The following is a 10,157-nucleotide window of genomic DNA, read 5'->3' as shown; positions in this document are numbered from 1 at the left end:
CCCACCGCCACCGCCCCGCCTCCGCTCCGCAGCGCCCCCTGCTGGTCTTCCGCGGCGGGGGGCGGGGGAAGGGAGATGACAGGGTAGTGTGCGCAGGGACCCGAGAGGAATGGAGGAGTGGGAATGGAATTCGGTAGATATCCTTGGGTCAGGGCGGCCTGATTCTCTTGGTCTGGCTGCGCGTGCCCTTACTGCATGGGGTCATAAACTTCTGACCATGACTGGGTTCCAGAGGCGTGTCTGCTGCCTCGATGGGTCCCAATGCCTGCACATAGTAGGTGCTCGGCCAGGAAATGAAAGCTACTTGGAGCTTGGGAGGGGTTTGGGAAAAAACGATGAGAGCAGCAACAGGCGCTTAATGGAACTTGACCTCGGTAACCTTCTCAGACTTATTTACAGGGGTCTTCTGTCCCCCTCAGGATAGCCATAACAAGGAGGACTCGGATTATCTCTCATTGCTGGAGTTGGAGGGACTGTCCTGGCAGTTCCCGGCCAGTGAGTGATGTCACCTCTGGACAGAGAAGCTGCTCCCTTCACACTCTTCCCGGAGACCATCTTCCAGACCTGAGATGGGTTGGACCTTCCTTGGCTCTAGCAGACTCTTGTCAGCCTGAGGCTGCCCTTTCTCTGGGGACCTCTCAAAAGTTACATGGGGTGAGCCTCACCATGGCGCTTCTGGCAACCTCAGAGGTTTGGGCTTTTCATCTCCTTTCCCGGTCCTTTTATTTCTGTGTCCCTGACAGGAATCCCACTTCTGAGCCAGCAGCCACCTTCAAGTGACCTTTGGTGAATTCCAGTTCCTGTGGTTTCTGGAGACCTACTCCCTGGCCAGGGCCTGAATTTTTCTCTCTCCAGGCCTTTGACAGAGCTGTTCCTCCCACCTTGGCTTCCTTTCCCCAGCGTCCATTCCGCTTTGTCCTTGCAGGCTCAGCTCTATGGCCTCCTGTCCTCTGTTCTCCCCTGCCCCAACCCCCTCTCATTCTGTGGGACCTCTGATTTGTGTTGCCTTCCTATTAATCCTGTCTTGGTGGGTCTGCAGATTCCTGGAGCCCCAGCATCATCCAGGATGACAGAAACCTCTCCCTCCAGTTGGGGAAACTGAAACACAGGATCAGTTTCCTCGGCTGCTTTTAGCTTCACAAGGCATCTGCACCAACAAAAGATTTGGCTTTCGCTCTCAGGCCCTAAGCCACAAAACACTTGAACACTGTGGGGAACAAAGACAATACCGTCTGTTCTGTGCAAAGAGTGACTTTTCCTTATTACCAAAAAGAACACTATTTTTTAAAAAAATGAAACTGGAAGGTGCTGGTGGGGCCAAGGCTTCTGGAAACCGCTAGGGGATCCTGAATGCAAGACAAGTACAGAGCCAAAAGGCTATGCTGAGGGGGTGGTCAGGTGAGAGGCCTGGGAAGACTTCATATGTGGGGGGAAAGCAACGGTGTGAGAGTTTGGCCCCCTCTTTGGTCTCTGGGAGCAGCTGGGATATGGCTGCACTTGTCCCGGGCAAGTCGAAACTGAGGATGTGGCTCTGTGAGTGTGGGTCTCAGTTTTCTCACCTGGACAATGGGTTGATGCTCCCGGTATGATCCACCTAAGGCTGGAGGGAGGAGGCAGGGGAGATCCAGCAACACCAGCAGCAACTCATATCCCTGAGTACAGATGGGTCGGGGCTTCCTTTAATTGCGGCCGTCAACCCAGTCTGAGTCCTCTCTGCCTCAGACGTTATAACAACTGTCTTCCGAGGGATGGGGGATATCCTTTCTGGATAACCAGAGGCTGCCACCCAGAATACCTGACTGGAAGTGACAGTTTTCCCTTGGGACTGAGGACTTAGGAGAAAATGAGCTCCCTGTCATAGAAGAAATGAAGCAGGGACTAGGGCAACTCATTCGGCTTTAGGTTAGTTACATTGGCAGAGTGGTTCTTATGGAGCAAATTCTGACCTTTGCCCAGTAAAATCTGATACAATCTTTGAACTGAAGCTAAATCATCTCCTCCCCATAGAGGGTTTCCTGTCCCAAGAAGTTTGCCAAAGCTGCATGCTTAGCTTCAAGGCATAATGGGGCATAGAGACCACCTGGATCAGCACCACCGCATGATTTGGTTACCTCCCCTCTGTCCTAGCACCTGGAACAAGCCTGACCTGCAGCAGGGATCTGCAAATGTTTCCAGAAGGAGATCCCCAGGCCTAACCTTGGTGTCTGGTGACTTCCAGACTCACATAAAGTGTAGAATAAACCCCAGCCTACCTCTTGCCAGCTCTGTGAGCTTAAAGAAGCCAAATACCCTCTTTTGTGCTTTAGTTTCCCCATCTATAGAAGGTACATAAGAATGGTGCCTACTGGGGCCTCCCTGGTGGTGCAAGGGGTTAAAGTGCACCACTATGAAGCTATCTGCAGCCACTGTAGTGGGAATTCAATCCCACATGACACAGCAGACCTCTCCTGTCTCACTGGCTGCTCCCCTCAGCAGTGTATTTCAGTCAATCTGTCTGTCCTGCTCCCCACTCTGTCTCCGGTGAATCTTCTCACCCTCCCCCCCCACCTCTGGCCTGTACCCCAGTTCTTGTATGCATAGGTGAATGGATCTTAAACAAACAAACAAACAACAACAACAATATATATATATATAAATGGTGCCTACTGGGCCTCCCTGGTGGCTTATGGGTCTGTCTAAGAGACACAATCGATATCAAGCTGTCTGCAACCACTGCAATATGAGTTTGATCCTCGGCCAGGATCTGACACACATGGCACAGCAGACCTCTCCTATTTTGCCCAATGCTCCCCTCAGCAGTGTACTTCAGTAGATCTGCCTGTTCTGCTCCCCCCTCTATCTCTGGTGAATCCTCTCACCCCTCCCACATCTTTGGCCTACACCCCAGTTCTTGTATGCATTACAAAAAGAGACAACTTAAAAACAAAAAGGATGGTGCCTATTTCTGATATTTCTTGTAAATCCACAGTCCTTACACAAAGGGGACATGACCCTAGGAACTTAATAAATGCTAGCCATTATAAACATACATGAACCATGTCCTTAAGGTTTTCTCTTTCAAGTGTTGCAGGGTTCCACCCAAACACTAAGTTTTAAGGGACTGGATCCAACCTAGTGGACATCCTCTAAATATTTAGCTCTAAGTCTTCATCCACCTTCATCCACCTTTCTCCTAATTCTCCCATTCCCAAGTCACCAGTTAGAACAGTCACCTGAACAGCCTCCTGTCAAACTCCTTTTCATCCTTCAAAATCCCACCCCCAATTTGCCCATCTCCAAGAAGCTTTCCTCCTCTCCTACTAAACCCTTTTCAGTACCCTCCCTCCTTGTGGCCCAACCCTGATGCCAGGGGGGCTGAGAATGGCTGTGTCTTGTTCTGACTTTTCCCACTTGAGGGTACCTCAAGAACTGAGCTGAGGCCTTCTTTAAGCTTGGCATTTTTCAGCATGGAGTGTCATGATAAAGGAGAATTTGGTGACCCAATATTGGTGGTTTTTCATCACTTGAAAGTGACTGCACCTTAAATTTAGATCCAATTTAACTTCTGCCCAAAGCCAAGTTAAATTCATTAAACAAGCAGCCCCCAGGAAGTAAGCCTCCCTCAGGCATGGGCATTAAGGTACTGGTGGGGAGGGATCTGCCCCTGGATTATGGGGTTTGAGGTCTACCAGGGTGGGTTGGGGATGGGGGGGCATCCTCAGCCCTGTCCCCAACTCCAAACCTGGATCATCAGTTTGGCTCCCACATTCCTAATTACCCTCATTTGCCACATGCACTAATTACCTCTGTGGTGCCAGGTGCCTGGGCGGGGCTGCCCCATTTTTGGGAGGTAGGTCAGGACCTGATTATTTTTGGCTCTGTCGTCCTTGAAGACTCCTCCGACATCCTCCTGAGTGAAGGGCGGAAAGTGGAACGGAGAAATTACGGCCACAACAGGAGGGACTCTGGGAGGTTTGGGGATCAGGTTGGCCTGGGAGCTCCCAGAGCAAGCTGGAGGTCTTGGACACAGAACTGGAGGTGGCAGGGCCTGGAGAGGCTGGGAATCTGTCAGCTCTGCAGTGGACTGGTTGAGCCTGTTTTAAATAAGGCTGAGCCCGAGGTGGGGGAAGGCGGTATGTCAGACGGGCCAGCACTGGGAACATTGGCTGCCTGACTCTGCATGTTGTCCCTCGCTCTCTTTGTGTCTTTCCTCAGCCTGAGGGATCAAATGGGGACTAACTCACAGACTGCTCCAGGCCTAAGGCACAGCAAAAGCCCTGAGGGGAGCAGAGAGGGAGGAGGCCAGAGCAGTGTAACTGAACCAAGGCTCACTTACTCAAAGGGGGCTCTGACGACTCAAAATGTCCTGTGCGCGCCCGCTAGGGCCTCATGCTTGGAGATGGGGTGTGTAGGTTTTGTTCTGCTGGTACCAGGGAGCCCTGGGAGAGTTTGGAGCCACTGAGAGGGACGTGATCCGAGTTACACGGCAGGCTTCAGGCAAGCTTTCAGCGTTTAGGAGGGAAGCAGGAATCTGTACATGCGCAGGATGGGCGCAAGCCCTCTCATCTGAGTCTCTTCTTCCCCATCTGGAGCAGGATCCCCAGGCTCAGGGAGCCCCGGAACACACTAGACCCTCAACCAGGGAAGCTCCCCTCCCCCGCCAGCTCCCAGTGCTGGCCAGGCAGTCTGCATGGCCTCCTCTCCACCTGCCCCCACTCCTACTCTCCTTCTGCGGCCTTGAAGAAACAGCTGTGGGAACAGAGAGCGGGAAGCCGTGGGGAAGGCAGCGCGGAGGGGCTCTGGGGGCCTTGTTCCCGCTTGGTGACAGCCCACGCGGGGCCGCTGGGTGCTGAATGTTCTTGCAGGAACCCAGTGATTCAGACTGCAGCCTCCTCCCTCAGTCTGCCATGGAAGGCCACTCCTGGTCTCCAGGCACAGACTAGTCAGGGTTTGCCTCTCTGGGCTGCCCCCAAACCATCCCCCTCCAGGAATCCCTTTAACAGGCCATACATTGCTCATTTTCCATGGCTCTCCTGGAGGCTCCGAGGAAGAATCAGGTCCTCATGGACTTTGTTCAAGTCACTGGACCCCACTATGAACCTTTGCACTCAGCCTGGAATGCCAGCCCCAACCCCACTCCTGCTGGAAGCCTTCCCAGACACCTTCTACTCCTCCAGCCCTGACCCTGCAGGACAGGGGCATCTAGGCCCATACACTCAAATGCAGATCTGAGAGTTAGGCCCTGCTCCCTGCAACCTTTGAAACCTTGTTTACCCATAGGAAGGGGGAGGCATTCACCAGTCTTCAGGAAGCCCAGTGCAACTTGGGTGATCCAATGGATCACCTCCAAGAATGCAATGGAGTTCTAGTCTGTATAATGGAATCCTTCAGCTGTTAATTCATGTTAATTGAGCACTTACTGTGTGCCAGCCTGCAGGAAGCCTGCCCTAGCTCACAGCCACAGGACAAGATGGATGTCAAACGGAAGCAGTAAGATGACTTCAGATAAAGGAAAGGAAACTAGGCAAAGAAACAGGCAGACATCCAGTCATCAGCAAAAGCTGTTGGGTGCAGGAACACCAGGAAGCTGCACATGCCGAGGCCCTGAGGTGGGAAGGTGCTCACTGGAGCAGCACTGAGAGGCAGAAGTGGCCAGAGTGAGGAGGTGGGTGAGAGTGAGAATCATGTGGCTTGGGGGCTCCACAGGCTGGGTCTTGTGGGCGCCCGTGAAGTGTTTGGATATTACATTCAGAGCACTGGGAGGCCATGGGAGACTTCAAATCAGAAAAGCTACATAACCTGTCTTTCCACAGGTCATGGTTAGATGAGATTGGTGAGTAAGGTGAGTGAGTGGAGGAGGATAGTTCTAGCTCCTTCCTCTTGGATATGGGGATGCAGAGAGCATCCTGGCCATGCTGGATGAACAGATGACACTGTTGTCAGTGCTATTGTTGTTTCTTTGGGGGTGGCCCCTGGAGGAAGGCCATCTCTACAATCCATCTCTGTCTAGCCTTTCTTTCAGTCTCTTGCAGGCCCTCTTTCTTGCCCTGGTCTTATCAGCCCAAACCTGATGGAAACATCTGCTCACATCTGCTTCCCAGACTATGGATCCTGCAGTCCCAAGGGAAGTTGCAGAGGAGGCTGCAGTGGCCTGGGCTGGGGGAGGGGACTCCTGGGGGGGAGAGAATCACACACTGGGCAGGGCACACACTGTGTCCAGGCTGCAATCAGGATCTGGGTTAAATCCTGCCCTATTCAATTCTCCCGGAAGCAGTGGCTGCATCTTCCAGCCTTCGAACCTTCGGGTGAAGGTTCACAGTTGGATGCGGCAGAGACAACAGAGCCACAGACTTTGCAAAAGAAAATACAGGGCTCCTGCACACCAAAAACTGAGAGACTGTCCTGGACCTCCCTGCACATTTCCCAGGAGCTCAGGCTCTGGAGCTGGGGGGCATGTCAACCTGTGTTCAGTTTGAAGCCAGGAGGAGAGGGATGAGAGGACAGCACCTGTGTGGAATTCAGGACCGTGGCTGGGGCTGAGACACACGCACTTTTCCAATGGCAACGTCTTTATATGCACGCTTTTCTGATGGCCAAAGTTGTGGGTGCTCCGTGTAAAAGCAGCTTCAAAAAACACAGCATAACATAAACTACTGGGTCCTGTCATAGCATCTCATCTCTACTACACACTCCTGGGGAACTCACTGGAAACTTAGAACCCATTGGCAAAGGAAACAAACGAATTTCTCAGCGAGGGCACCAATACTCCCTAAATGTCTGTGGAGTGAATAAAATGTTAAACATAAAATTACACACAGAAATAGTTACCAGCAAAATGATCTACTTGAGCCTAGAGTTTTCTCTTTTCTCAGCCACAGCAGAATCACCCTGTACAGGTGAGTGTCAGTGGGACTACATCTCACACCTCTCCACACCTGTCGAGACTTCATCATCACCCATGAAGTCTCTTCCATGATTATTAAATTGACCCCCAGTGGCTGGGGATCTAGGCTGTCCCCTGCAGGGACACCTTTTGGGGACACTCCTAAAGGTGGAATCACACATCTCAAGGCTGCTGGTGGAGCCTTAGGGCCACTCTCAGCGCCATGCCAGGAATCTCTTATTTAACCTGATCCTTTGTCTTTTTCTTTCTTCCCTCCTCTTTTTTTTTTTTTTTTTTTTTAAATACCTGGTCTTGCCTACGTGTTGCTTTTAGAAAACTTCAGTTTTAAATGGACTTGCACTCAGAGGTGGAAGCCCTGGAAAAAGACGGCCTCTGTCTCTCGGCAATCAGTCTGTTCCTGGCGTTTTTCTTTGGCTTCCTTCACTCTTCTGGCTAAAAGTTTAGCAGACTCTGCAGCTTCTTCCTGGTGTCTTTTGTTTCTTCAGAGTGACATGCAGGTGCTTGTGTTGGGGACATGGGGAGGCACCAGGCACTGGTGCGGGGAGCTGGGTCCCAGGTTTCCTGGGCTTTCTCACAACACCCCAGTGGACATCATCTTCCTTAGGGAGACGGAAAAGTTCACAGATTCTGCTAGCTCTTTGGGGCCCCAGGAGGCAGTGGGCCAGAAGCTCCAGGAATCTGCTTCTCTCTCATTAACGACTGAGTGGAGAACACTCCGGCTGGATCCCAGCGCCCCCCCGCCCCCACACACACATCTGAGTTTTCTTTCACCCATCCCCCGAGGCTGTCATGCGAAAGCCCCTTCCTCGGTAACAGACCACCCAGACCCTGGGTCAGGACCTGCGTCGTGGGGAGACCTTGCCTGTGGCTTCCGCCACTGATGGGCACACACGTCACCCTCCTGTTCTTCACCCAGAGGGGCAGCAGCAACTTCTATTAGTAGGCAGCAACTTCTCATAGTAGGTACGACGTTTGTGTTGTCAGCGTTTCACTTGGATGGGATTCTGGCAGCCAGAGGCTGGGAGACAGACGTTCAACTTCATCCTGAAGCACAAAACCACCTCTCAGACCCTCACTTTGTGGGTAAAGGCTTCCATGTGACCTTTGCAAATAAGCATTGAAGACTTTTTTTTTTTAGAGATTTATTTATTTATGCACACAGAACTGGGGTACAGGCCAGAGGTGCAGGGGCAGTGAGAGGCTTCACCAGAGACAGAGTGGGGAGCAGAACAGGCCCACTGATGAAGTACACTGCTGAGGGGAGCAGCAGGTGGGTCAGGAGAGGTCTGCTGCACCATGTGGGTCACCTCCGGGGTGGGGATCTAACTCATGCTGAAGTGGCTTTAGCTTCTTAATGCTGTGCTTCAAACTGCTGCACCAGGGAGGGCCCAAAGACATTTGTTTTTACAGACAAGTGTGCATTAAAATGAAGGGAGTAGAGAGTAATTCTACTCTTTACAATGAATGCTCACTCTTTCATTGTGTGTTCATGGGAAGATTGTTTCCTTTTGAGAGGATGGGAATATTCTGAAGTTTGAAAAGCTGGTGGTAATGACACAAAATTGTGAATATGCTGAATGCCACAGAACTGCATGCTGTAAAATGGTGAATTTTTTTGTTATATGCATTTTCCCTCAGAAACAAGCAAACAAAAAAACAGAGGTGCCAGTCTGGGGTTTTTATCTTCCAGAAAGCTCTCAAAACTCTGCACAAATGTCTTCCTCCAGGGCCTCCCTGGTGGTGCAGAGGGTTAAGTTGCAGCACTATGAAGTGATCTGTAGCCACTGCAGCATCAGTTTGATCCCCGGCCAGGGAGATGACTCACATGGCGTGGCAGACCTCACCTGACCTGCCCGCTGCTCCCCTCAGCAGTGTATTTCAGTCAATCTGCCAGTTCTGTTTCCTACTCTGTCTGTGGTGCATCCCTCAGCCCCCCACACCCATGGCCTGCGTCCCAGTTCTGTATGCATAAAGAAACAAAAGAAATATTTTTTAAAAATGTCTTCCCATTTTGTGGGGGTGGAGTGGGGAATGGGATCAAAAACAGGAGTGGGGGGTGGGGAGGGAAGTGCACGGGACTGTGGTGATGGCACACAGATGACTTGGTGATGGGAAACCCACAGGGATTACAATTGAGATGAAAACAAAAATGTACAAAATGATGTAAAAATAAATTTATAAAATTAAAAAAAAAAGTCTTCCTCTAGGAAGATTCCTTCAGTACTGCACCAAAACCCTATGCCCCTTCCAGCATTTTCCATCTGTTCCCCCTTTAGTTGTTTTCTTAACTTTCATCACCCCTTGGGGTTATTTCAATCATTCAATCATTCACTTGCTCATTCATTCATTGTGCGTTGTACACATAGTGGGTTCTCAGTAAATATTTGTTTAGAAATGAATACTTATGAAACAGTAATTATAGTCTGATTATTCTTGTCATGTTTAGCAAAAGGTAAGACACAATATACAATGGACAATGGATCAGAGCCAGGCCAAAAGAAAAATCCACCCAGAAAACTTCATTGTGGCCAGGAGTAAGTAGAGAACACGTTTAACTCCCTGTTTCTATTTTCCTTTATTTTTGTCTTTATTTTATTTAAAGATTTATTTATGTATGCATACAGAACTGGGGTGCAGGCCAGAGGTGCAGGGGATGAGAGGATTCACCAGAGACAGAGTGGGGAGCAGAACAGGCAGATAAATGAAGTACACTGCTGAGGGGAGCAGCGGGCGGGTCGGGAGAGGTCTGCTGAGCCATGTGGGTCACCTCTGGGCCCGGGGATTGAACTCACACTGAAGCAGCTGTGGCCAGCTTTGCAGTGCTGACTCCAACCTGCTATTTCTGTCTTTATAAAAAGCTGGAGGACAAGTGAACTGTAGGCATTAACTCAAGCAGAGTACGTGAGATGGGCAGAAACCTTTCTAAAGTGGGTCCCTGAAGCAGGTGAAGAGGGAAAATGGGAATTTGGGGAGGTGACAAGTTGGGGGTCCTGGCCTAGAGCCAGGAACCACTGGGACTTGAGTGGCAAGGCAGTATGGCCCCATGGGGGCAGTGGCTGGGGGGAGAAAGGTCATATCTACCATTACTTGAGCTCACGCCTACCATTGTCCCCAAACCCAAAGCCCAAGCCTTGGGGGGAAGGGGACAAGCATGGTGAGTCTCTGGCCCATGGTGAGCATTCTTTTTTAAAGATTTATTTATTTATGCATATGGAACTAGGGTACAGGCCAGAGGTGCAGGGGTATGAGGGCTGAAAGGATTCACCAGAGACAG

This window comes from Condylura cristata, unplaced genomic scaffold (genome assembly GCF_000260355.1).
Source record: "Condylura cristata isolate star-nosed mole 26May11 unplaced genomic scaffold, ConCri1.0 scaffold00024, whole genome shotgun sequence".
NCBI lineage: Eukaryota > Metazoa > Chordata > Mammalia > Eulipotyphla > Talpidae > Condylura > Condylura cristata.
This window is presented reverse-complemented; position numbering follows the sequence as displayed.